Below are 25,543 nucleotides of genomic sequence, written 5' to 3'. Positions count from 1 at the left end.
AGGAATAAAGCCATCGTTGTTTTTCTTAAAGAGGAGTCGATGGTACGTTTTGGTTGAGCGTGGTTTGTCTGTAAGGGATGTTTTCTTGTCAGTTTTACCGCTATCTAATCTGGCAAAAAAAAGTGATGTTATCTAATGTACCCCCGTTTATTCCTAATGACTTATTAGAGCGCTTACTTGTTCGCTACGGCAAATTAGTGGGAACTATAAAGATTATTCCTCTTGGCCTAAAAAACCCTGAGTTGAAACATATAATGTATTTTAGGCGTCAAACACACATGGTGTTGAATGCAGATTGTCAATCTTTAATCTTGTACAGCAAGTAACTCCAGCTACAGAAAACCATAGTGTGGGTGAGAACATCAATGGAAAAAATGAAGAACAAGTTGAGACGATGACTCTGTCTTGTGATAGAGAACATCAAATTGTACTTGAATCACCAAGCAATGTGAGTGCAAATGAACATTCTGTTGATACAGATGCACATTTGAATGATTGGAAATGACTCTGTAATAGTTACTGCGGAAAAAAATGAATTGGATGATTCTGATGGACAGATTAAGTTTGCGGGGGAGACTCAAATGTTGGTTGAAAATTTGTCACAGAATATAATAGATGCACCACTAGAGCTAAAACAAGGTGAATCTCAGTCGATTGATTATGATAATGCTGACAGTGCCACATCAGATGAAACGGGTGTGACTGAAATTAATTCTCAAGGAAATTCTGAAGGTAAAGCCTCCCGTTTTAAACTGAAGTCTCATTATTCTGTTCAGCAGATTCATAATTTGCTTGATGCCACATTTAATCAGCGAAGACCTAAACTAGAGACTTATTTTCCTGATTTACAACTTTTTGTTGAATCTGTTTCTATGGCTATGAGAAAAGCTACACTTGACGAAATTGACCAGCCCAAATGTTACAGACTTAAGAAACACATGAGTGCTGCTAAGCAAAGACTGAAAATCTGTCATAAGAAATAATAATATAGTCATGATTCTCCATGCATTTTTTTAATTTTTTTAATTTTTTTTTATTACCAATTACCACATGACATTCTTAAACATCGGGACCTTTAATATTAATGGTTGCCGGGGCACAACAAAGAGAGCTGCTTTATTTGATTATTTAATCTTAAAAAAGCAGATATAATCTTGCTTCAAGCAACCTATTCAGACTTACAAAATCAGGCACACTGGGTTAGAGATTGGAAGGGCAATGCTTTATTGGAACAAATTTAAGTGCATGTGTTGCCATGCTCTTTTTGTCTCGTATTGGTAACCATCCAGTAATGCTAGAAATTATGCCTTTTAGAATTTTGCGAGTAGATATTACTCTTGGTGAAATTGATGCTACCATTGAAATTGAAATTGAACCCAAACATTCTGTCATAATTTACAATTTACACTAAGTTGTCCCAAACCTGTATGAATTTATTTATTTTGCTGAACACAAAGGAGTATATTTTGAAGAATATGTAAACAAACAGTTGATGGACCCCATTGACTTCCATAGTATGGTAAAAAAAAAAAAAAACACAAGTCAGTAGGGTCCATCAACTGTTTGGTTACTGGCATTCCTAAAAAAAAATCTTCTTTTTGTTTTCAGCAGAAGAAGGAAATTGTGACGAGGCCTTATTGTAAACTGTCACCAAAATCTGACATTCTGACACAAAAACAATTCAGAAATAAGTTCTTATATTTGTTTATACAACTGAGAAAATGAAAAGCAACATGCATTAAACATATAACAAAACACACCTTAATGTATAAACTTAAACACAATGATAAAGTTAAATTACTCTTAAACTTGTTTGCAATAAACAACGGAATATATGATTCATAATGCCATTAGAAAAACCACTAAATTAAACGTTCCAAAATCTCAGGTATATGCAATTTGTTACGCTAAAATTATTCACCAAAGCTTATTTAGGTCATTTTATATAACCTAAAATATCTATTCTAAATTAAAACCAGCGTAAATTTTATAGTAGTATACGGCTCTCTGGAGAACATGACTCCGATTGGTCAATCCCAGCATTCAACAGTTAAATATTTCCAAATGATGACAGTCGAGATGAAGCTAAATTACTAACTGCCCAATTTGTGTGCCGTGCCTCTGCAGTCTCTAAAGGTTACAATAACTCAGATTAAAATTTCCTGTCTATGCATTTATTTTATTTGTTATGAAGCCATGTAATATTCAGTTTAACACTCAATATTCAATAACACAAAATAAAACACAACAGGGTGATAGCGAGTCTGGCGCAAAGCGGGCAATAATATGATTAATAACTCAACAAAATGTCATTTAAAAAAAAAAAAACAGAAGCAGAAGAGTTTTCCAGTCCGGTGCAGATAAAGTCCAAGGTGAACAAAACCAGCCAGCATTGTCACGTTACACGTTCAGGAATTAGGACCCAAAAGCAATTCAAGATCAACAGTTCTTTAATGGAAATTAGGCAGGCTGCGTAGCTGTCAAACAGAATGTCTCTTGTTGTAGAAAATAGGATGAACTCAAAGTCTCTTAATAAATCAACTGAGGAACAGTCCCGCAAAGGTACTCAGCATTCAACTCAGCATTCAGCAGCATCAAATCAAACTGGGCTCGGGGTCCGTCTCTCGTCATCAGATGCAGAGTAGCTGGGCAGAGAAAAGCTTCAGCATTAAACAGTCCAGACAGCGCGTAGCTTCCAGAAACACGTGTACCAATACCGGACTTGGACAAGACAGGACAAGACAAGATTCTAGCAGGTAAGCTCCGTGACGTAAGAAACATTGACAATAATCTGGCAGAGGAAAATGGGAAAAGGGGTACTAGAAGTAGGAACGCTAATTAGAAGAAAGTGGAAGCAGGTGAGGAGATAGATTGAGTAAAGAGAAGAATGATGGAAAACAGCTGGCGTAGAATGAGCGTAATAGTAAGTGGGTGTGTCCGGGCGAGGTGTGTGTGAATGAAGAGCGAGCGTGTGTGTGTGTGGGTGTGTCAGAGAGAGATGAATGAATCAAAGAAACAAAAGCCACAAGGGGGAGACAGAGACAGGAGAGAATACCGGGATCATGACAGTACTCCCTCCTCAACGAGCGCCTCCTGGCGCTCCCGAGGATTGAGACTGGCGAGCGCGGTAGAAGTCCTCAATCAGCGAGCGGTCCAAGACGTTCCGGGAGGGGATCCAGCTCCTCTCCTCAGGCCCGTATCCCTCCCAGTCGACGAGGTACTGGTGGCCACGACCCCGTGGTCGGACATCAAGTAATTTACGTACGCGATAGACAGGACCTCCATCAACATGAATAGGAGGAGAAACCTGGCGAGGGGGGGCGCGGACGACGGGCTTGATGCACGAAACATGAAACACTGGATGGATGCGCCGGAGGTTGGGGGGCAATCTAAGCTTAACCGCGACAGGACTGATGATCTTGGAGATAGAATATGGCCCAATGAATTTAGGGGCCAACTTGCGGGAAGGAGATCGTAACGGAAGGTTAAGAGTGGAGAGCCATACCTTTTGTCCGCAGGTGTATCTAGGGCTCTTAGTACGACGACGATTAGCAGCACGACGAGTGCGAGAACGAGTATGACATAGTGCAGACCTCACCCTTCTCCAGGTCTTCTTACAACGCTGAATAAACGCCTCGACGGATGGGACATTGGTTTCGGTTTCTTGGGAAGGAAATAGAGGCGGTTGGTATCCAAGACAGCTGTGGAAGGGAGACAAGCCAGTGGCGGAGGACGGAGAAGAATTGTAAGCATACTCTGCCCATGGGAGTTGGTCTGCCCATGAGGAGGGGTTACGGAACGCGAGACTGCGGAGAATACGACCAATAACCTGATTAGCGCGCTCGGCCTGACCGTTAGTCTGCGGGTGAAAACCAGAGGACAGACTGGGTGAGGCACCGATCTGACGGCAAAATTCCTTCCAGAACAATGACGCAAATTGAGGTCCACGATCGGACACGACATCCGAGGGGAGTCCGTGAATTTTGAAAACATGATTCACGACAACTTGAGCGGTCTCTTTAGCGGACGGAAGCTTGGGAAGTGGAATGAAGTGAGCTGCTTTTGAAAAGCGGTCTATGACAGTGAGAATTACAGTGTTGTCTCTGGACACCGGCAGTCCAGTAATGAAATCTAACGCGATGTGCGACCACGGGCGAGAAGGAATGGGTAAGGGTCTAAGCAGACCAGCAGGTGGCGAATTACTAGGCTTGGTCTGAGCACAAATAGAACAGGCGGCCACAAATCGACGAATATCGCGCTCGCGGGTAGGCCACCAGAATTTCTGACGGATTACTGCAATGGTACCCCTGACTCCAGGATGGGCAAACAGCTTGGAGGAGTGACCCCATTGCATGACGGCTAAACGAGTGGAGACAGGAACAAAGAGTAGGTCTCGTGGGCATTGGCGAGGAATGATAACCCGAGAAAGAGCTCGTTTAACCATACGTTCGATTCCCCAGATGGAGGAGCCAACGATACAACCCTGTGGGAGGATCTCTTCCCTAACAGGGGTTCCCTCGGGGGAATCGAATTGGCGTGAGAGGGCGTCGGGCTTAACGTTCTTAGAGCCAGGGCGATACGAAATGGAAAAATCAAAACGATCGAAGAATAGGGACCAACGTGCCTGACGAGCATTAAGTCGTTTAGCAGATCGAATGTACTCGAGGTTCTTATGATCGGTCCAGACAATGAATGGGACAGGGGAACCCTCGAGCCAATGACGCCATTCCCCCAAGGCCAATCGGATGGCTAGAAGCTCACGATTACCAACGTCATAGTTTCGCTCGGACGGAGAGAGACGGTGAGAATAGAATGCGCACGGGTGAATCTTATCATCAGTGGATGAACGTTGTGAAAGAATGGCTCCAACGCCCACCTCTGATGCATCAACCTCCACGATAAATTGCTTGGAGGGATCGGGGGTCGCAAGAATGGGTGCTGACGTAAACAAGGATTTTAAACGATCAAAAGCGGACTGGGCTGAGTGCGTCCATTCAAAACATGACTTGACCGACGTGAGTGCGGTAAGGGGGGCGGCGACCTGGCTAAAGTTGCGGATAAATCTTCGATAAAAATTTGCAAAACCCAGGAAACGCTGTAGGGCGACTCGTGAGTCGGGAACCGGCCAATCAGTGACAGCACGAACCTTGGCAAGGTCCATGCTGACCCCGTCAGCAGAAATTACCGATCCTAAAAACGTGACAGACTGGGCATGAAAGGTACACTTCTCGGCCTTTACAAAAAGACGATTCTCCAACAACCGTTGGAGTACACGGCGTACGTGCTGTACGTGAACCTGGAGAGATGGGGAGAAGATTAATATGTCATCAATATAGACAAAAACAAAGATGTTTAACATATCTCTTAAAACGTCGTTGACCAGGGCTTGAAAAACTGAGGGAGCGTTGACGAGGCCGAACGGAAGAACCTTATATTCAAAGTGTCCGAGGGGGGTATTAAACGCGGTCTTCCACTCATCCCCCTCTCTTATACGCACCAAATGATACGCGTTACGCAGATCTAGTTTCGTGAAAACCTTTGCGCCCTGAAGGATCTCGAACGCCGATGACACAAGGGGAAGAGGGTAGCGGTTTTTGACCGTTATGTCATTGAGCCCACGATAATCTATACAAGGGCGCAAAGAGCCGTCTTTCTTTTTCACGAAAAAGAAACCTGCGCCAGAGGGGGAGGAGGACGGAACAATAGTTCCCGCGGCAAGAGACTCGGAGAGGTACTTCTCCAGGGCTTCGCGCTCTGGTGCGGACAACGAAAATAGTCTGCCCCGCGGCGGGGTCGTGCCAGGGAGGAGATCAATACAACAGTCATACGGGCGATGGGGAGGGAGAGAAGCGGCCCGTGAACGACTAAAGACCGCCCGCAGATCCAGGTACTCCTCCGGGACTCCAGACAAATCCCCCGGATCCTCCTGAAACACAGAAACAGAAGAGACAGGAGGAACAGCAGACACTAAACACTTCACATGACAAGATAACTTCCACGAGAGAATGGACCCCTTGCCCCAGTCAATATGTGGATTGTGTTCCACGAGCCAAGGATGGCCCAAAACAACAGGAGTGTAGGGCGAATGAAAAATAAAAAAGGTAATAGTCTCTCTGTGATTTCCAGAAATCGTGAGACTCACCGGAATGGTAGCGCGGCTGACTCTTTCCAGCTCGCTTCCGTCGAGGGCAAAAACAGGCGTACAGTCATTCAAATTAACTAAAGGAATGCCCTGTTCAATGGCCCAGGTCTCATCCAAAAAACTTGCCTCCGCTCCCGAGTCGATTAGGGCTCGACAGGTAACCGAGGATCCCGACCATTGGAGAGTGGCAGGGAAGGTAGTGCGTGAACTTGGCGGAGGGACAAAAGCAGTAGTGCTCGCCAGAAGCCCTCTCCTTACTGACGAGCGTTGGCTTTTAACTTGCATGATGCTGCGAAATGACCGGCAGATCCGCAGTAAAGGCAGAGTCTGTTAATGATGCGACGCTCTCGTTCAGCCGTAGTGATGCGAATTCCTCCCAATTGCATGGGTTCGGGAGCCGAGCTGACAGAAGGAGTGATAGAAGAGACAGAGGGTGAGGCGAGCAGAGTCCTCTCCATGCCGCGTGCTCGACGCCGAAGCTCGAAACGTTTATCTATGCGGATGGCTTGGTCAATGAGAGAGTCAAGATGGGTCGGCATCTCACGGGAGAGGATCTCGTCCTTGATGTCTGTGTTAAGCCCCTCAATGAATCGAGCAACGAGCGCTGGCTCATTCCATCCGCAGGTAGTGGCGAGCGTACGAAACTCTATGGAAAAATCTGGAACTGACCGTTTGCCTTGACGGAGGGATGAGAGCAGGCGGGAGGCTTCAACGCCATGTGAAGAACGATCAAACACTCGAGTCATCTCCTCCTTGAATGTCGAGTAACAACTGGTGCAATCCGAGTCGGCGTTCCAGACCGCCGTTCCCCATTCACGAGCCCTCCCGGTGAGAAGAGAAACAACGTAGGCGATCCGGGTACGGTCCAGCGAATAGGTAAGCGGCTGTAGAGTGAAAACCACCTCACATTGAGTAAGGAATGAACGGCATTCTGAAGGGTCGCCGGAGTAGCAGGGCGGATTGTTTATTCTGGGTTCTTGGGTTCCAGAGAAGCGAGGGTGAGGCTCCGAGCGAAGATCGTGGACCCGCTCCGAGAGATCCGACAGCTGACTCGCCAAGGATTCGACTGCTCGACGAGTAGTGGACAGCTCGTCCTGTTGGCGGCCCAGCATGGCTCCCTGGAATTCCACCGCTGACTGGAAGGAATGATCAGTTGCTGGGTCCATAGCTGGCCAGATTATTCTGTCACGTTACACGTTCAGGAATTAGGACCCAAAAGCAATTCAAGATCAACAGTTCTTTAATGGAAATTAGGCAGGCTGCGTAGCTGTCAAACAGAATGTCTCTTGTTGTAGAAAATAGGATGAACTCAAAGTCTCTTAATAAATCAACTGAGGAACAGTCCCGCAAAGGTACTCAGCATTCAACTCAGCATTCAGCAGCATCAAATCAAACTGGGCTCGGGGTCCGTCTCTCGTCATCAGATGCAGAGTAGCTGGGCAGAGAAAAGCTTCAGCATTAAACAGTCCAGACAGCGCGTAGCTTCCAGAAACACGTGTACCAATACCGGACTTGGACAAGACAGGACAAGACAAGATTCTAGCAGGTAAGCTCCGTGACGTAAGAAACATTGACAATAATCTGGCAGAGGAAAATGGGAAAAGGGGTACTAGAAGTAGGAACGCTAATTAGAAGAAAGTGGAAGCAGGTGAGGAGATAGATTGAGTAAAGAGAAGAATGATGGAAAACAGCTGGCGTAGAATGAGCGTAATAGTAAGTGGGTGTGTCCGGGCGAGGTGTGTGTGAATGAAGAGCGAGCGTGTGTGTGTGTGGGTGTGTCAGAGAGAGATGAATGAATCAAAGAAACAAAAGCCACAAGGGGGAGACAGAGACAGGAGAGAATACCGGGATCATGACAAGCATAAAACAAATGTAACTAATTGACCAAATAATCTGAATGAACTGCTGTGTCGCAAGAGAGTGTAATCCAGTGGCAATAAATGGAACATATGTGATAACCAAGCTAGCAGTAGTTACTCGAATGATGTAAAATGCTCGTCTCTTCATTTGGTTTTCTTCCTCTCTCTCTCCCCTTCTCTCTCCTGGTCCTGACTGCTTCAGAGCTCTGAGAACAGCCACAAGACAAAACAACTGGATGGAGAGGATGAGGAGGAACTGCAGTGAGTAGAACCATATATACATATATATGGTAAATGAGAGAAAACTAAACATTGAGAACAAACAAGTGCCAAATATAAATATCCAGACCGCAGTGCAGCAGATCACTCTATATCTGAGAGGTTTGAACTTCAGAAAGGTTACAGGATGAACCACTGCCAGGTAAAGCTCAACACACATCAGACACTGAAACAGAGGATGACCAGTGACAGTAAATCCAAAGAAAAACTGTGTTACTGCTGTGAAACTTTGAAATGGAAACCATTTTGAGACTACACTGTAAAAATAAAAGGTGCCTGGAGGAACCTTTCGGGGTTCTTCACTTTGCCACACCGGCGGAACCGTCTGTAGATCCTCTAGGCACCCTTTAAAAAGGGGTGGTTCTCTGAAGAACCACACAGGTTTCCTGAGGAACTCTTATATAAGGCACTGTGTGGAACCACTGTGGGTGCCTCCAGGAACCAAATTTCAATTTTATTTTATTTGTATTAAATTAATTTCATGTTGTTACTATGGTTACCACCATTAACTTCTATTATAATAAACAAACTGAACCAAATACAAAATAAGAATTGTTTATTACATATTTTTAGATCCATTTTAATACATACACTTCCATGCACTTGAAAAAAAAAGCTAGTAATAGATTAATATCAATGAATACACACACACACAAAAAATAGTATAATACATAAGTAACATGAATAATCAATGTGTATACAATAGGCTACACAAGAAAAGACATCTCAACAAAATGCATGGAAAACACATGTTCCATGTAATAAATCAATGTAAAAAATTAAAATTTTGACTAATTAAAAATGTCCATCTTCACTTAATTTTAAAACATGTGTTTCAGTCCGCTTGTTAAGTCTGACGTCACTGTTTCCAAGTCCAAAAGCTCTATCAGATGCCAAAAACAAACAACAAACAGTGCTAATACACTCATTGTGCTGTAATATTCCTGAAAATTAGGATCCTAACCTTTATCTCTATTCCGAAATCTCAGATGGTTAGTTATTCAGCTATTTTGAATCATAAAATGTTGAAGTCTGGGATGCCGTGAGACTAGACTGAAATGTACACTATGGCTTTTGAAAAGCTTAAATGTGTGACTTGAATCAACAGTTCCCATAAAGGGTTGTTGAGTATTCTCAATATCTAGAAACAAGATAGAGAAAGTAGAAGTAGAGGCTTCGACCCGGAAACAGTATTCCTTATGTCACAACAAGCAGAAAACATTTTCCATTTTAACAGAGTTAAGGTGCAGTAAAATGATCTGTTGTTCTGTGAATGTTCACTGGTGAATTCAGTCATTTCAATAAGAATCCACACGATCAGCAATTTTGTCTTTTTGCCTGTGTAATTTCACGAAATTCACAAATGTGATGCACCTTTACTCGCTGCAACATAAAATGCAATCAATTATAAAATCTTCACAAGGGACACGTGAGGTACTTAACGAGTTAGAAAAGTGAAAAGGTGCATCAGCTTCATTTTCTGTTTGCTTTTCCTCTTTTCTGGTGGATGGTCCAGGCACTTCAGTGATTTTCAGGTCTACAGGAGGATTTTTATTCTTGATCAAACTTGTATTTCAGCTTACCGAGATCCCTGCAAAGTAAAAAATGTACTGTTAGTAAGGTTATTAAAGTTATTAAATAATTTCCTCAGCCTTGTGACGTTCCAAACCTGCTTGACTTTCTGTCTGTGGAACCCGAAAGCAGATCTCAGGCATAATGCAACCCGTCACCATTCAATATCACTGCATGAAACACAAGCATAAATTTTTTTTGCAATTCATTCAAACTATTCTTATGTACACTTGTCTAGTTCAATTCAATGCAACAATTTATGTAAAAATGGTTAAGCTCCAAAAATGTCCCAGAAAAGATCCTAAAAATAGTCAATGAGTTCACAACTCATGTGTTATGGGTTGTGTTGTAAGTCTTCTGAAGTCATATAATAGCTTTTTCCTTTTTTTTTTGTCGAAAAAGACTAAACTTTAAGTTATAATTCAGGGTTCAAATGTCTTATATTCAAATGCATATGATTAAGGTATAGCCTATAAAAAATGCATAGCATTATTAGCTCCAAACCTGTGATATTATTTTTCTGAGTAACATGAAAGATTTGAGAGCATGAGGGAAGATTTTCAGAGAATAACTTATTAAAAAAGTACACAGTCAAACAATACAATTTCACACAGAGAAAGTTCATAGTAATAAAGCACTTGCATGTGGTGTATAGGTAACTTACTGTAATTCAATGTTGCCTCTGAAATGTTCAGATTATTTTAGAAATGTACTGGTTGTTCTGGGGAAACAAAAGAACAAAGCTGATTATTCACAACATAATATTTATTGACCAGTAAATGGCTTTAAAATGGTATTTGAGAGAATGAGGGCACCTGTAGTAAGTAAAGTTAGGCTAAACAAAAACAGACCAAACTATATTAACCTGCTTTTGTTATTCATAACAAACGCCAATGACGACAGCAGGAATCAGCTACATTAGTTAGGCTATCTCAGCAATTTGAAGACACAGTTTTACAGAATATGTTGAATTGAATGACTAAATCAATCTAAGACAATAAGTCAATAATTTCCATTTGTTCATTAACTTACGTTAGATCATCGCGGCTAAAACCTTCATACCAGATACTGTACAATAAACGAGTGGTAAACACTGTAAAAAAGTAGTAATGTATAATCAATTTAGTTTATATATATGTGTGTTTGAGTATATAGTGAGTTGACTCTGTATTTATATTTATTTGGCGAGTTTACAAACCTTGTAACGGAGAGCCGATCAAACGGCGGAAGCTTTGATGAGAGGACGGAGCCGTTACCCGATGACGTCGATCAGCTGAGCTTTGTTGCGCGCGAGCAGCGCGAGCATCACTGAAGTGACGACAGCAGAGGAATAGCAGCAGTTTCGTGACAGAATAAAACTTTTCTCCTCCTAGTTCTTCTTCTTCAAATAATAATTTATGAAGAAGTAGGTAAAAATTATTATTTTATTACTATTATTTATTCAATAATAATTAATGAATTCTTATTATTAATATTATTATAATTTAGTGTTGTTGTTTAAGGTTTAAATTAATCAACAAAATAGGCCTATAGATACTAAATAAATGTAAGCTACCCAGGTGAAAAAGACGTAGGCTACTGTTAAATGTATTAAAAATGCATTAAAGTATATTTGTATTGTAGGCCTACTAAAAACACACTCAAGTACATTTTTAATAGTACGTCTTTTTTCACCTGGGTATGTAGGCTATACTGAATCAAACTTAAGTAGCCTATAATAATAATAATAGGATAATAATATTCTCATTCTGGCCTCACAGAACCATTGGGTTCCTCCAGATGCTGGCTTTAACATAAGAGATCTTCCAGGAACCACTTAAATGTTAAAAGATCTTCCAATAACCCTTTTATCGCATTCAAGTTCCTCTATTTTCCCCCAAAGCACTTCGAGGTCTCATGGTAATGAAAAGGTGACTCCAGAACCTCTGAACTAAATACAAAGTGCTTAAAGGATCCCATAAGTTCCAGCAAGAACCTCAAAGAATGTCAATGCTCCTCCAGTAACCCTACTATAGGAGAAAGAGCTTTGAGGCACCTAAATTACATTTTGAAGTTCCTTGAGTATCCGACAGGATATTTGAGGCTCCTTTAGTTTTTACAGTGTAGAATGAGCAAAGCGTTCACAGAGATAAAGATCCCACAAATAGAGAGATTGAGGTTGAAGAACTCTGATGCGACTCCGTTTCCTGTTCCTGTCATGATGAGCCATATAACATAGGCGTTTGTTGGAAGACCAGATATGAAGTGGAAGGTCAACATACAAGTTTCTAATATGCCTATTTGCCAAAATGAAGATAGTGTGATGTTGGCAGGTGTATGAGGTGTGGTGAAGTTTGCCATGTCTACTTTCTTCAGTCAGAACCAGAAGAACAAAGAAACAATGTTGCAGTTGTGATCTATGGAAAAAAAGAATACCAAATGTTCCAATGAAAATCTATAAAAAACAGACAATTTAAAGGCAAAATTACACTACATTATTGTAAGCAATTGTTATAATTCTACATAATACCTAAATTATACACAGACAATAAATGCATTCAAGTTTTAAATACAATGCTATATAATAATTTGAAACAAGTTAACTTTCATAGCTTAAGTTCAAATAGAAAATCTAAATTTATGTTACTTTTTTCCAAAGATCAAACCTATTTTACTCAACTAATTCATCTAGCATGCTTATCATAACCTGTGACACAGTGACTTTGTTATATATTATAAAGCAGAGACAAAGATAATGAATCAAAGTGAACAGAGTTTGTCACCTGGAGACTTCATGTTCTGTCTCTCTGGATTGACATAAAGCTCACTGCTGTTATATAGTCACTTCACAGATGTCCCCATGTGTATACAATTTCATTTTCTAAACATCACAAACACCATCTATGCAAATATTTAAAGTGAAAATTAGGAGGTTAAAAAAGACAGACAATCTTGTATAAACATTAATAGAAAAACATTTTATTCTCTGTGGAAAACTAATTTGAAAAAGATTGAATCAAAAAAAAAAAAAAAACACTGACACACAATAAACTGTTATTAGTATTACCGAATGTTCTTTGTTTGCAATATGTGATAAAGGCAACATTATACTATTCAAAATTGTTCATATTTAAAATCATGAGTTCAAATTAGTTTTCCACAGCTAATTTCATCCACACAGACGTCAGGTTTAATGGGAACATCTCTGTGACAAATGTCTAAGAAGTTTGGCTGTTTCAGTAATTCAGTCAAAACAAATCTTAAAGGAACATTGTGTGATTAGTACAGGTTAATTTTAATCTGGTTAATTACCAGACAACACAACACCCCAACCTTTAAAATACTGTAATACTGTAATAAAGTTTAAACATTTTTAGAGCTCAAACAATTTACTGTTTACTGTTACACATAAAAGTATAATTTTATAAGCTAAAAAGTTGGCCAGCTTACTCTCAAGAAGTATTGAAACAGAACACATAGAAGTATAGTACTAGTACACTGACATGACTTGCTAAAATATACTTTACGTTTGCTTAATTAAAATGAACTTTGTACAGGAACTATTTCACACCAAAGCTGATTTACAGTATTTTACCATACATTTGAATAAGTATGTTTTATAGGCCAATGTGTGAAAAAAAAAAGTAGTTAATAGACTACTATATCAAAAGAATAAACACATCACACGTCAAATATACTACTATTAATTATATATTGACATAAAGATTAAGTACAAGTATAGGCCAAATAAAAGCATACTATCTTATTTGTGTTTAACAGAAGTACTAATGGCACATTTTAATTAAATTTTTTTGTAATGAATTTCTTATGAGGAACAGAGGCAGGAGAGTTTTCCTGTCCAATTGAGATAAAGAACCGACTCAACAAAACCAGCCAGTGCATAACAAACCAAACCAGTGAACCAAAGTGCCTGACTGTTCTGCAGTGTCACAACATTCAAGAATACTGAGGTAGTACATGGGACATACCTGTATATGACGACCATGTTCACAGTAGTTATTAGAATGAGATTAAATGCTCTTTTCTTCATGTGGTTTTCCACTGTCGGTTGTGCTCACTGGCAGTGGTAGAGTGGCCCCCAGGCCTAGAGAATAGTGTATATCTACAATAATTGTATTGACTGGCCTAAAATATAGTATTATTATTATTATTACTACTATTATTATTATAAATTACAGTGCTACCACTACTCCTACTATTATTATCATTTTTTTTGAGTGGTGGAGATGGGATAGCATTGGCGCCCCCTGCACCCCAAAATGTGGAGGATGTCGCTGCGGCAGTTGTCAACCTGGTGGCAAAGAAATGACTCTGGCTGAAGAAAGGGAGCTGGAAGTTGTAAAGGGTGGCCTGACTTATGTTGGTGCTGATGACCACAGTGATAGTCCACACTGGCATGCAAGATATCCATGGCTCATGGACCCATCTACATTGCCAAACAACAGAAAAGCAGTGGAGGCAACCTTCCTTAGAACAGAGAGACAGCTCGCCAAAGAACCACAGTGGAAAAAAGCCTATAGTGCTCAAGTCCACGAAATGGTTGACCGCCGGGCTGCAAAAAAGCTGACCAAAGAAGATCTAACCAACTGGAATGGACCTGTCTGGTATATTAGTCATCTTATCGCACCCAACCCCCACTCTGTTACAACTCCGGTAAGACTTGTCTGGAACAGCAGTCAGAAGTACAAAGGCCAAAGTCTCAATGACCTTCTGATGAAAGGCCCTGACGTTCTCAACTCGATCCGAGCTGTCCTCCTCAAGTTCCGCCAATGCTCCTTCGCCGCTCTAGGAGACATTAGAAAAATGTACAATTCTGTGTGGCTCGAGGAGAGGGAAGTCCATCTACACCGGTTTTTGTGGCGTGATTCAGAGGGCGATGAGCTAGAACAATACGCCATAACCAGAGTGAATATTGGGGACAAGCCAGCAGGTTGCATAGCACAACTTGCCATGAGGGAGACGGCTAACCTGCCTCAATTCAGCCACCTCACAGATGAATGCCAAGTATTACATGAGCACAGCTACGTCGATGACATCTTGACATCCCACAACTGCCGTGAAAGACTTAAAGTCATCACAAAGAATGTGGAGCTGATTCTAAAAGCAGGAGGGTTTGCACTGAAGCCTTGGGTCTTCTCAGGCCAAGGTAAAGGAGAAAGAGAAAAGGCATCACCAAATATTGTTGTCCTGCCGAACCAGCTTAAGGAGGAAGACAACAAGGCGCTCGGTCTCGGCTACATTGTGGATGAAGACATGTTGCATGTCATGGTAAGGGTCAACTTCTCCAGGCGGAAGAAAAAGATGAGACTTGGGCAAGACTTGCTGCTAGAAGAAGTACGAGCACAGACACCAGACCCGCTGACAAGACGTGAACTGCTGAGTCAAGTTGCTGGTTTGTACGACCCAGTTGGCCTGACAACGCCATCAAAGCAAAAAGGGGCTATCTTGGTCCGAAGGGCATTCCAAGAGGCAAAACCAAAATGCAGCATGGTCAAGGACACATGGGACCTTCCTCTGTCGGATGAGCTCCGCAAAGATGCAATTGGAATTTTTGAGGAGTACGTCCAGCTAAGCAAAGTAAGGTTCCCAAGAGCCCTTACTCCACCAAAGGCAACAACTGAACCAGTCGCTGTCACTTTTTCAGATGGCAGTGAAAGCTCCTATGGTGCTGTCCTCTACCTGCGGTGGAACTGCAACAAACAATTAACAATTCGACTAGTGGAGTCAAAAGCAAAACTGACACCTCTAGACCAGAAGGGGGATGCGGTCAAAGCAGAACTTTGCGGTGCAGTCTTTGCAAGCCGCCTGAAAAAGTACTTTGAAAAGCATACCCAGATCCAGATAAAAAGGTGGTACCATTTGTTAGACAGTCAGACTGTTCTTGGAGCTATCCAGCGTGAAAGCTATGGATTTCAGACTTTCTTCGCTAATAGAATTGGAGAGATCCAAGAGAGCACACGGCTACAGGACTGGTGGTGGATCCCTGGACCACTCAACATAGCCGACATTATCACTCGAGGAGCTGGGCCAAATGAACTTGATGCCCATTCAGAGTGGCAGCAAGGGCCAGAGTTTCTACATCTTCCAGAGAGCGAGTGGCCAATTATGTCATCAAAAGATGTGTCTGTGACAGCTCGAGAAAGCATTAACAATATGCAAAAGAAGTCATTCGTGGCAGCACTCACCAGAGCCCAAGCGAAAAGAAGTCTTCCAAGTCTCGTGGGACGACTTCCTGCTGGTGCAGCTGTCCTAAACTTGGTGGATGAGAGGCGCTTTAGTAGCCTAAAGTGTCTAATCAAGACTGTTGCTTTCATCTGGAGAGCCGCCAAAAAGTTTATATCTGCAACAAAGTCCGTCGAGACCCCAAAGTGGGAGGCGATTCCCACAAAAGGAGTTATCACCGCCACAGAACGTCAAGAGGCAATAAGAGACATCTATCTTGCTGCTCAAGAAGGGGTGACGTTCCCAGCTACCACTACGGACCGCTTGGTTGTGTACAGAGAGCCAGAATCTGGGTTACTAGTCTGCGGTGGGAGAATCCATGGCTTCAGGGAGGATGGCGCTGCAGTTCCCCTTCTGCCTTTCAATGCATGGGTCTCTACTTTATTGGCACGGGAGGCGCACGATGAGGGTCATGAAGGTGTGGCTGCAACCCTGCTGAAAATGAGGAGGAAAGCCTGGGTCATCCAAGGGAGGAAAATTGCCCAAAAAGTAGTGGAGAACTGCCTTTTCTGCAAAAAGTCAAGAGCAAGAAGGTGCAAATAGGTAATGGCTGACCTACCTCCTGAAAGAGCCACACCTGCAGCTCCGTTCGAGTTCACTACAGTCGACCTCTTCGGACCGTACCTTGTCAAAGATGACATCAAGAAACGGGTCTCAATGAAAGTGTGGGGTGTCGTCTTCAGCTGTATGGCCAGCAGGGCAATTCATGCAGACCTGGTCAACACAATGTCGACAGAGAGCTTCTTGATGGCTTACCAACGCTTTACTGCAATTAGAGGGCACCCAAGAAAGATCTGGTCCGACCCGGGGACAAACTTCATCGGCGCTAAACCTGTCCTAAGAGAGCTGTACCAGTTCCTGGATTCTCAGAATAGAACTTCAGTAGAAGAGATGTCGGCTCAAAAAGGTACCAAATGGGAGTGGACAATTCACCCTGCTGACTCACCTCACCGCAATGGGGCTGCTGAAGCCGCTGTCCGCATTCTCAAGAAGGCACTACAGAGCCTGGGCAACAACACTGGCCTCAGCTATAGCGAGTTTCAGACAACACTACAACTTGCTGCAAACCTTGCCAACGAATGCCCAATAGATGCCAGGGTGCAGAGCCATGAAGAAAGCGTGCAGTATGTGTCACCCAACACACTTCTCCAGGGCCGAGCCTCTCCAAGCGGTGAGATCAAAACATTTGACTTTGCAAACTACCCTTACAAGAGACTCAGAGAGATGCAGAACCAGGTCAACAAGTTCTGGAGGTCTTGGAGCCAGCTTGCCGGCCCAAACTTATTTCTGAGAAGTAAATGGCACACTTCGCATCGCAACGTTGCTGTCGGAGATATTGTCTGGTTGTGCGACCAAAATGCAGTGAGGGGCCAATTCAAGCTAGGACGGGTGGTGAGCGTCAATCCAGATGCTAAGGGCATTGTTCGAGACGTGAACGTCAAAGTGGTCCAAAGCTCCTGCCTTCCTGTCACAAAACCCGCACTAAACCGGCCATCGGCCAAAGTCCTGAAAGACGCTACCCAAACCACGGTCCTGCACCGAGATGTTCGACGCCTGGTTGTCTTGCTACCAGTTGAGGACCAAACTCGGAGCTGACCGGCAGTAAGCAGGTGCTGATTTACGATCTTTCCATCGGTTCCCGTGGGAAGATCGAGTGGGAGGTGTGCTGACAAACTGCCTGGGAGCTCCTCAGTGGTGAAACTCCTCCTCCTTCAATCAGTGGAGAACCAGGTGGAACAAATCTGAGGCAATCTGAGCGTGCCAGTACCTGGCTCTGTTGTTGTCTTTAAACCACAGTGAAAGGAGCATTTATAGCACCACTAGACCAAACTTCATCTTTGTCATCAAGGTGACTGTGCAAAACCAAGCCCTCCACAAAACGGTGAAGGACAGCCGGTAAGCGCCTTATTGGCCATGTTTGGCTAGACTGACTTAAGCAGTGCAGTGCAAATGATACTCTGGAAAACACAGACTTTTAACTCTTGTTGACTTTGTTGGGACTCTTACTTTGATGTTTGTAACTTCAAATGTTGTTTGGTTTTATCAAACAAGTGGGGTATAAAGGAAAAGTAAGAAAAGCCAAATTCATTGTTTGACAAAGAATGTGTTTGAAATGGTTAAAAGTAATTTAAACTTTGTAGAAATCTTAATAAACCAAGTTCTTAATTTAGTAAAAAATGTATACTCTAAAGATCTTTGGCTAAAAATATAATGAGATCTATTAATTAACCTAAATATTTTGAAGGTAAAAAAGTTATTTGGCTAAAGATACTTGGTTAAAAGATAAGAAAATATACATTTTGAAAATTAAAATACCAACTGATTTGTTTTGGTAAAGCATATCTAGTTGTGTGGCTACAATGATACCTTAGAATAATTCTTTATTATGAAAATACTGCTTAAAACTACTGATTAGAATAAAAATGGAAACCTTGTAATAGCAGTAATGTGTTTATCTGAGGTGAATGTGAATAATTTTGTTTGGCTGTCAACTCAAATAATAATCTTGTATTTGTCATCTCTCTTTTGAGGTTTTTCACCTGTTTACTGCCAACCAAAGAATGGTAAATAAAAGACAAACAACTGATTCCATGGCTGTTTATTGAGTGAAATCCAGTTAAGACCTTCATGTGGAGGGACTGTCCTTTTCAAGTGGGGAATTGCACAAAAAATAGATCACAACTTGACAATCATGAATATTATTGTTACTACTACTACTATTACTGCAACTCTGTCACAATTACTATGATTCTCTTAAAGTGCCTCTATATCACTAAAATATCTCATTGCTTAAACTTATCAATGTACCTGCATACATCACTATATTGATATATTTATATTTAGTTGTTTTATTTTTCTTTTCTTTTCTTTTCTCTTTTTTTGGGTGTTCTGTATGTCCCTCTCTCTTCTGTATGTGTATATATGTCATTGATCTTTTACCTTGTATAAGCTACAATGTTTTAACTTGCAATACAAAAATAAAATAAAATAAAATAAAATAAAATAAAATAAAATAAAATAAAATAAAATAAAAATGAACATGGAGAACAAACAGGAGCTAAGAGTGATTATCCAGACCACAGTGCAGCGGATCACTCTATAGAGGTTTGCACTTCAGAAAGGTTAGCATAGGCCTTGTAGAATCTGTGATACTCTCTTGAGACATGAAAAACAAATTGCGATTGAATCAAAACAACATGACAGTTACCAATCTCACAAACAGAGAGATTGAGGAAGCGACTCCACTTCCTGTTCCTGTGACAATGAGCCATATAACGTAGAAGTGTAGAAAGACCTAACAGAAAACTAAAGCTGCTCGATGGAATGAGCAGTGGAGTTTGAGGATGCTTTAATGGTGAAGTTCACTGTAGAGTCATTCATCTTCTTCTTGTCTTGAAAATCTCACAAAATGAATATTAAGTTATCTATAGGAACACTGTAAAAAATTTCTAACCCTCCCAAATCAAAAATTTAAAGTGACCGATAACATCTACATTTTTCAATTGGCCCAAGTGAAATTCTTGTTGCAATAGTCTGTTAACATTGGCTCAATGAGAAATAATACGTAAGAATAATTGAAAAATTAAGATGTTATCGGTCACTTGAAATTTTTGACTTGGGGATGTCATTTTTTTTTACAGTGAAGATAAGAGTAAGAATACTAGATAAATAACTCTGCACTGAAGAAGAAGAAGAAGAACAAAAAGAAAAAAAACAATGTTGTGCATAATCATAGTCTATGGTCATATTCCAAATCTCAATTAAAACAAAACACCTCTCCCTGTTTTACCCAACAGCTAATTCATCTAAGTTGTCCATAACTCTTAATCTAGAGCAGTCTGCTAATCATGTTAATATTTTTTGCATATCACTCAATGGAATAAACAAATTAAGTCAAAAAGGAGAGGTTGTCACCTGAAGAGTGAATGTCCAGTCTCTCTGGGTGTAAAAAAAACTCTGTCCTGTTTTTGTATTCTCACTTCAAAGTTGTTGCAATGATAAATGTCACATAAAAAAAAACATACACAAATGCATGTGGTTGAAAAATGATTGATGTTCATTCAAAATGTTTTAAACCATTTGAATATATCTGAGAAATTGTGTGAATTTCTTCTTCTTTTGTGGAATCCAATGGAAAATAAAGAATAAATACTCAATATTAATATTAATAATTACTAATAAATAATAATACATTAATAAATAAATGTATTTTGCAACAAAAAGCATTTAGTAAACACATTGCGACAAATGCATTCAATGAATGTATTTTATCAGGGTGTGTCCACTATTCATCTGTGGAACATTTTCTTGTTAGCTTTTCTAAGTTTTTCTATACTGTTATAGAAGTTATTGATTAGTAAAAAAAATATAAATAAGGATTAGTTACATAACTTTTGAGGAACAGAGGCAGGATAGTTTTTCAGCATGGTACAGATAAAGAACAGGCTGAACAAAACCAGCCAGCAAAAAGCAAACTATACAAATGCACCAAAGTGCACGAATATTCTGTTTTGTCACAATGGTAAAGATTCCTGTCATAGTATATGGGACATATATGATGACCATGTTGACAGTAGTTATTAGAATGACATAAAATGCTCTTCTCTTCATGTGGTTTTCCTCCTTTCTCTCTTTCCCTCTCTCTCCTGGTCCTGACTGCTTCAGAGCTCTGAGAACAGCCACACAGCAGAACAACTGGATGGAGAAGAACAGGAGGAACTGTGTTGAGTAGAACCATATTTGTTCTATAGTATTCAGCAAGAAGAACATAGAGAAAATACAGGAGCCAAGAGTGATGATCCAGACCGCAGTGCAGCAGATCACTCTATATCTGAGAGGTTTGAACTTCAGAAAGTTTACAGGATGAACCACTGCCAGGTAACGCTCAACACACATCAGACACTGAAACAGAGGACGACCGGTGATGCCTAGTCCAATTAAAAAGCACATTAATGTTGTGAGACTTGAAAACCAAAAACACAGTAGAAAAATCAAACTAGTCACACAGATACCAATCTCACAAACAGACAGATTGAGTTGAAAGAACACTGATGCAACTCTTGATCCTGTGATGATGAGCCATATAACATAGGAGTGAGTAGGAAGACCAAACAGGAAACTAAAACTGCATGCATACATTTCAAAAATGTCCAATGGCCCAAAGGAATAAGTTGTGGATGATTCAGTGAAGTTCACTGTAGAGTTGTTCATTTCCATCTTGTGTTCTCAAAATATAATAAAAAATATATATATATCTTGAAACAGTGATCTATTAAAAAAGAGAAGAGCACTCATAATTTAAATCCAAACATTCATTTTACCAGATCTTTAGAATTTTTAATTAATTTCATGTCCAGTGAATTTTAAGTGACATTATTATTAAACAAATGCATCACAAGCTTGAATTCTATACAGTTGTTTAAACTAATGCTTTAAATTACCCAAAACGATTACTTGGTATGGTAATTATTATAAAACAAATGTAGTGTATTTATTAGCATGGAGTTGTAAACAAAACATTTTCTATTATATTTCTAAAATTAAACAATACATTTCAGCACAATTTTACTCATTCAGCTAATTTATCTAATTCAGCCATAACACTTAAACTACATCTAATAATCACACTCATGTTTTTGCATTTTACTGAAAAGAAAAAACAAACTAATCAATCAAAAAGGAGAGTTTGTCACCTGAAGAGTGAATGTCTAGTCTCTCTGGGTGTAAATGACACTCTGTGCTGTTTTTCTAGTCTCACTTTACAGCTGTCACAAGAATATATGTACATAGCTTCATATGTAACATGTCACTTAAAACAAAACATATGCAAACATATGCAAGACATGCGCAAGATTCAAAATGATCAATGGTCTTCCATTCAAATGTCTTAAAACATTTAAATAGTATGGAGAAATTGTGCATTTTCTTTCTGAGGAAATGAATTGTAGAAATGACACTTCATACAGCTCATAACATTTAAAGAGGTCTTTCTTGGGGGTGGGCGATAGGACGCAAATCTTACATCTCGATATGGATTATTTTATTTCATGATAGCAATATATAATACTATATAATTATGTTTGCTTTGAATAAGGTTTTTCAAAAATGTTGATACAATTGAAATTTCACAGTTCTTGCCACAAATTTCATAGCCTGGAAATCCAGACCTAAAAGATTAATGGTCTGGCGTCGACTAATGAAAATCGGCAAGCTCGAAGGGCGGCACGAAGCATGCATTTGAAAATCTCACTGCACGCAATTGGATAACACTATGACCAATCACAACAAGTTATCGCTTAGCTACCAGCGGAGCTAAATGGTAGATTAGACTCTTACCGTATCCGGTCGGCAAAACAGCAAAAACGCCCTTCTTGCAAAGGAACGATTCGAGCGCCGTCTTCTGTTCCTCTTTTAGAGAAAAAAGTCTAAATCTTTCATTGTAGCGACCAAAGCAGTTTCAAACAAATGGTGTTCATCCATAGCTATCTTGTTATCAATGTTTACTAATGACTTCGACCGTTCAACGTCGCAGCACTGTCGTCATCTCGCCTCTGATGAGTATAGGAGCCCTATTAGTAACACACTACACCATCATGGATTAAAATCCTGCAGCGCACGCAAGGTCCCCCTGCTCAAGCCAGCGCATGTCCAGGCCCGTCTGAAGTTTGCCAATGACCATCTGGATGATCCAGAGGAGGAATGGGAGAAGGTCATGTGGTTTGATGAGACATAAATAGAGCTTTTTGGTCTAAACTCCACTTGCTGTGTTTGGAGGAAGAAGAAGAATGAGTACAACCCAAAGAACACCATCCCAACCGTGAAGCATGGAGGTGGAAACATCATTCTTTGGCGATGCTTTTCTGCAAAGGGGACAGGACGACTGCACCGTATTGAGGGGAGGATGGATGGGGCCATGTATCGCGAGATCTTGGCCAACAACCTCCTTCCCTCAGTAAGAGCATTGAACCTCCCTCCACTGGTTTGAGTCCTATCTCACAGGTAGGTCCTTCAGGGTCGCATGGAGAGGCGAGGCATCCAGAGCATATCATCTGACCACAGGGGTTCCTCAGGGTTCAGTTCTTGGTCCCCTCCTCTTCTCCATCTACACCATATCACTGGGACACATCATACAGGCACATGGTTTCTCCTACCACTGCTATGCTGATGACACACAGCTCTTCCTCTCATTTCAACCAGATGATCCCACAGTAGCTGCACGGATCTCAAGCTGTCTGGCGGACATCTCGACATGGATGAAGGAACATCACCTGCAGCTCAACCTAGCAAAGACTGAGCTTCTCGTCCTCCCTGCCAATCCGTCTCTGCAACACGACTTCACTATCCAGCTAGACTCATCATCAATCACCCCATCAAGGTCGGTCAGAAATCTTGGAGTAACAGTGGATGACCAGCTGACCTTCACAGATCACATTTCAAAGACAGCTCGATCATGCAGGTTTGCACTGCACAACATCAGGAAGATCAGGCATTTCCTAACTGAGCATGCAACACAACTTCTCGTCCAGGCCCTGGTCATTACTAGGCTTGACTACTGCAATGCTCTTCTGGCTGGACTTCCATCATGTGCAACTAAACCTCTACAAATGATTCAGAACGCTGCAGCTCGTCTTGTCTTCAACGAGCCCAAGAGGGCCCATGTCACTCCTTTGTTCATCTCACTGCACTGGCTACCTCTCTCTGCTCGCATCAAGTTCAAGGCACTGACACTTGCTTACAGATCTGTCACAGGCTCAGCTCCGTCCTACTTTCACTCACTCCTACAAGTCTACATCCCTACCAGAAGCCTTCGATCGGTCAACGAGCGACGTCTCGTGGTCCCATCACAGAGAGCCAAAAAATCACTTTCCAGAACATTCTCATTCACAGTTCCATGCTGGTGGAATGATCTCCCCACCGGCATCCGGAATGCAGAATCCATGACAACATTCAAAAAAGAGCTAAAAACTCTTCTCTTCCGTGAGCACTTAACCTCATAAAAAAAAAAAAAAATGTATATATGGGTAGTTGACAAATGGCCAAGAAAAAGTACTTTTTTTGGAAAACATAACTTTTTAAGAAAAAATACATATATTTATGGAGTATGAAAACTGCAGTTTCAGAAAATAGTAGTGGTCACTCATTTTGTCAATGACTTCACGTATTTTTTTCACGTTTTCACTCAACAGTACTGTAAATGTGTCCTATGGTGTGACATTTAAAAAGTACTAAGAAATTATATTAAATAACATAAAAAATACTTGAGACAGAATTGTTAACATTATTAAAACATTATTTTCTTAAAGTGATATTTATTTTACATGAAAGTACTAATTAGAATCATTTTCACCATGGATAGATGAACCTGATAAACTTTTCCCTACGAATGTCAATAAAACTTTTTTGCCAACCTTACAAAACTGTTTGAAATTGTACCCATTTAAGAGGAGATATTATTGTAACTCCCCTAATGCCAAACTTGACTCTTTTTTTAAAAAAGATATTTTAAAATAAGTATATTTTTCTGTTGTTTTATGTTTGTCACACCATAGGACAAAACGTCACACTAAAGGACAAAGATAGTCATTGCATAAAAAGAGTCAGAATATATAGTGTTTATTGTAACAATAATAAAAGAGGACATCGTTTTTTTTGTTGAAACTTTATATATTCGTCTTAAAAGCTTCTTAAGGAGGTCTTGTCCTATGGTGTGACATCTGTGTCCTATGGTGTGACAGGCCAAAGTGTCACACCAAAGGACATTTCCAGTGACATTTTCTGTCACACCAAAGGACATTTGAGCTTTTGTGGCAGTTAATAACCATGCTAATACTAGCTGAACTGTTATTAGCAATTGGCATGATACATTTGCATAATATTGCATAGTCTTGCTGTTAAAAATACACATTTTTATAAAAAAATTATATTTAGGAGTGTCACACTAAAGGACAAAAAAACTTAACAATTTCAGTGGTCTGAAAACATAGTTAAATATTTGAACAATTCTGAGAGAAATACTTGCCATGTGCACTGCTCATGGGTTTCATAGGGGTCTTCAGTCACATGACCTTGAATCGGGCCTTTCAACTAAATTTAGTTGTCCATGATATTGCCCAACTTAATATCAGGTTATTGCATAACACCAAAGGACATTTTTTTTCTGTGACAAACTTTATTAAATTCCTACACTTTTAGAAATGTATGTATAGGGAAAGTGATGGCCACTTAGTGAAATAGACACTTGCACAATTATGCCAGGAGTGTTCATTAAGATGTTTAAACATTATTTTCTTTATTTATAAAAGTTAATATTTATGAAATAATGTTGTCTACCATCACACCATAGGACGATTTTGAGATTTGGCTCAAAGTTGTAAAAAAATTACTTGGGTATTTAAACAACAAATTCATGTAAAACAAGAAAATGTTTAACCATTTATAGTATTCTAAATGATGAAAATGTGAAAGAAAT

The 25,543-nt window shown here is 40.5% G+C and overlaps 1 long non-coding RNA gene and 1 pseudogene across 2 annotated transcripts in view; both read right to left on the bottom strand.

Annotated features, from left to right (window-relative positions):
• Positions 1 to 25,543, bottom strand: part of LOC309477551 (chemokine XC receptor 1-like) — a 166,722-nt pseudogene that overhangs the window by 59,542 nt on the left and 81,637 nt on the right. The window lies entirely within an intron of this gene.
• Positions 8,979 to 11,949, bottom strand: LOC309477368. The gene is made up of 4 exons (XR_014198613.1): positions 11,051 to 11,949; positions 10,517 to 10,573; positions 9,950 to 10,022; positions 8,979 to 9,871 (listed from the first exon to the last, which is right to left on the bottom strand). It is a non-coding gene; the product is annotated as an uncharacterized lncRNA (long non-coding RNA).

Source organism: Leuciscus leuciscus, assembly GCF_965113295.1.
Source record: "Leuciscus leuciscus genome assembly, chromosome: 16".
Taxonomy (NCBI): domain Eukaryota; kingdom Metazoa; phylum Chordata; class Actinopteri; order Cypriniformes; family Leuciscidae; genus Leuciscus; species Leuciscus leuciscus.
Note: the sequence above shows the minus strand (reverse complement) of the source record. Positions and strands in the feature narration are given on the sequence as shown.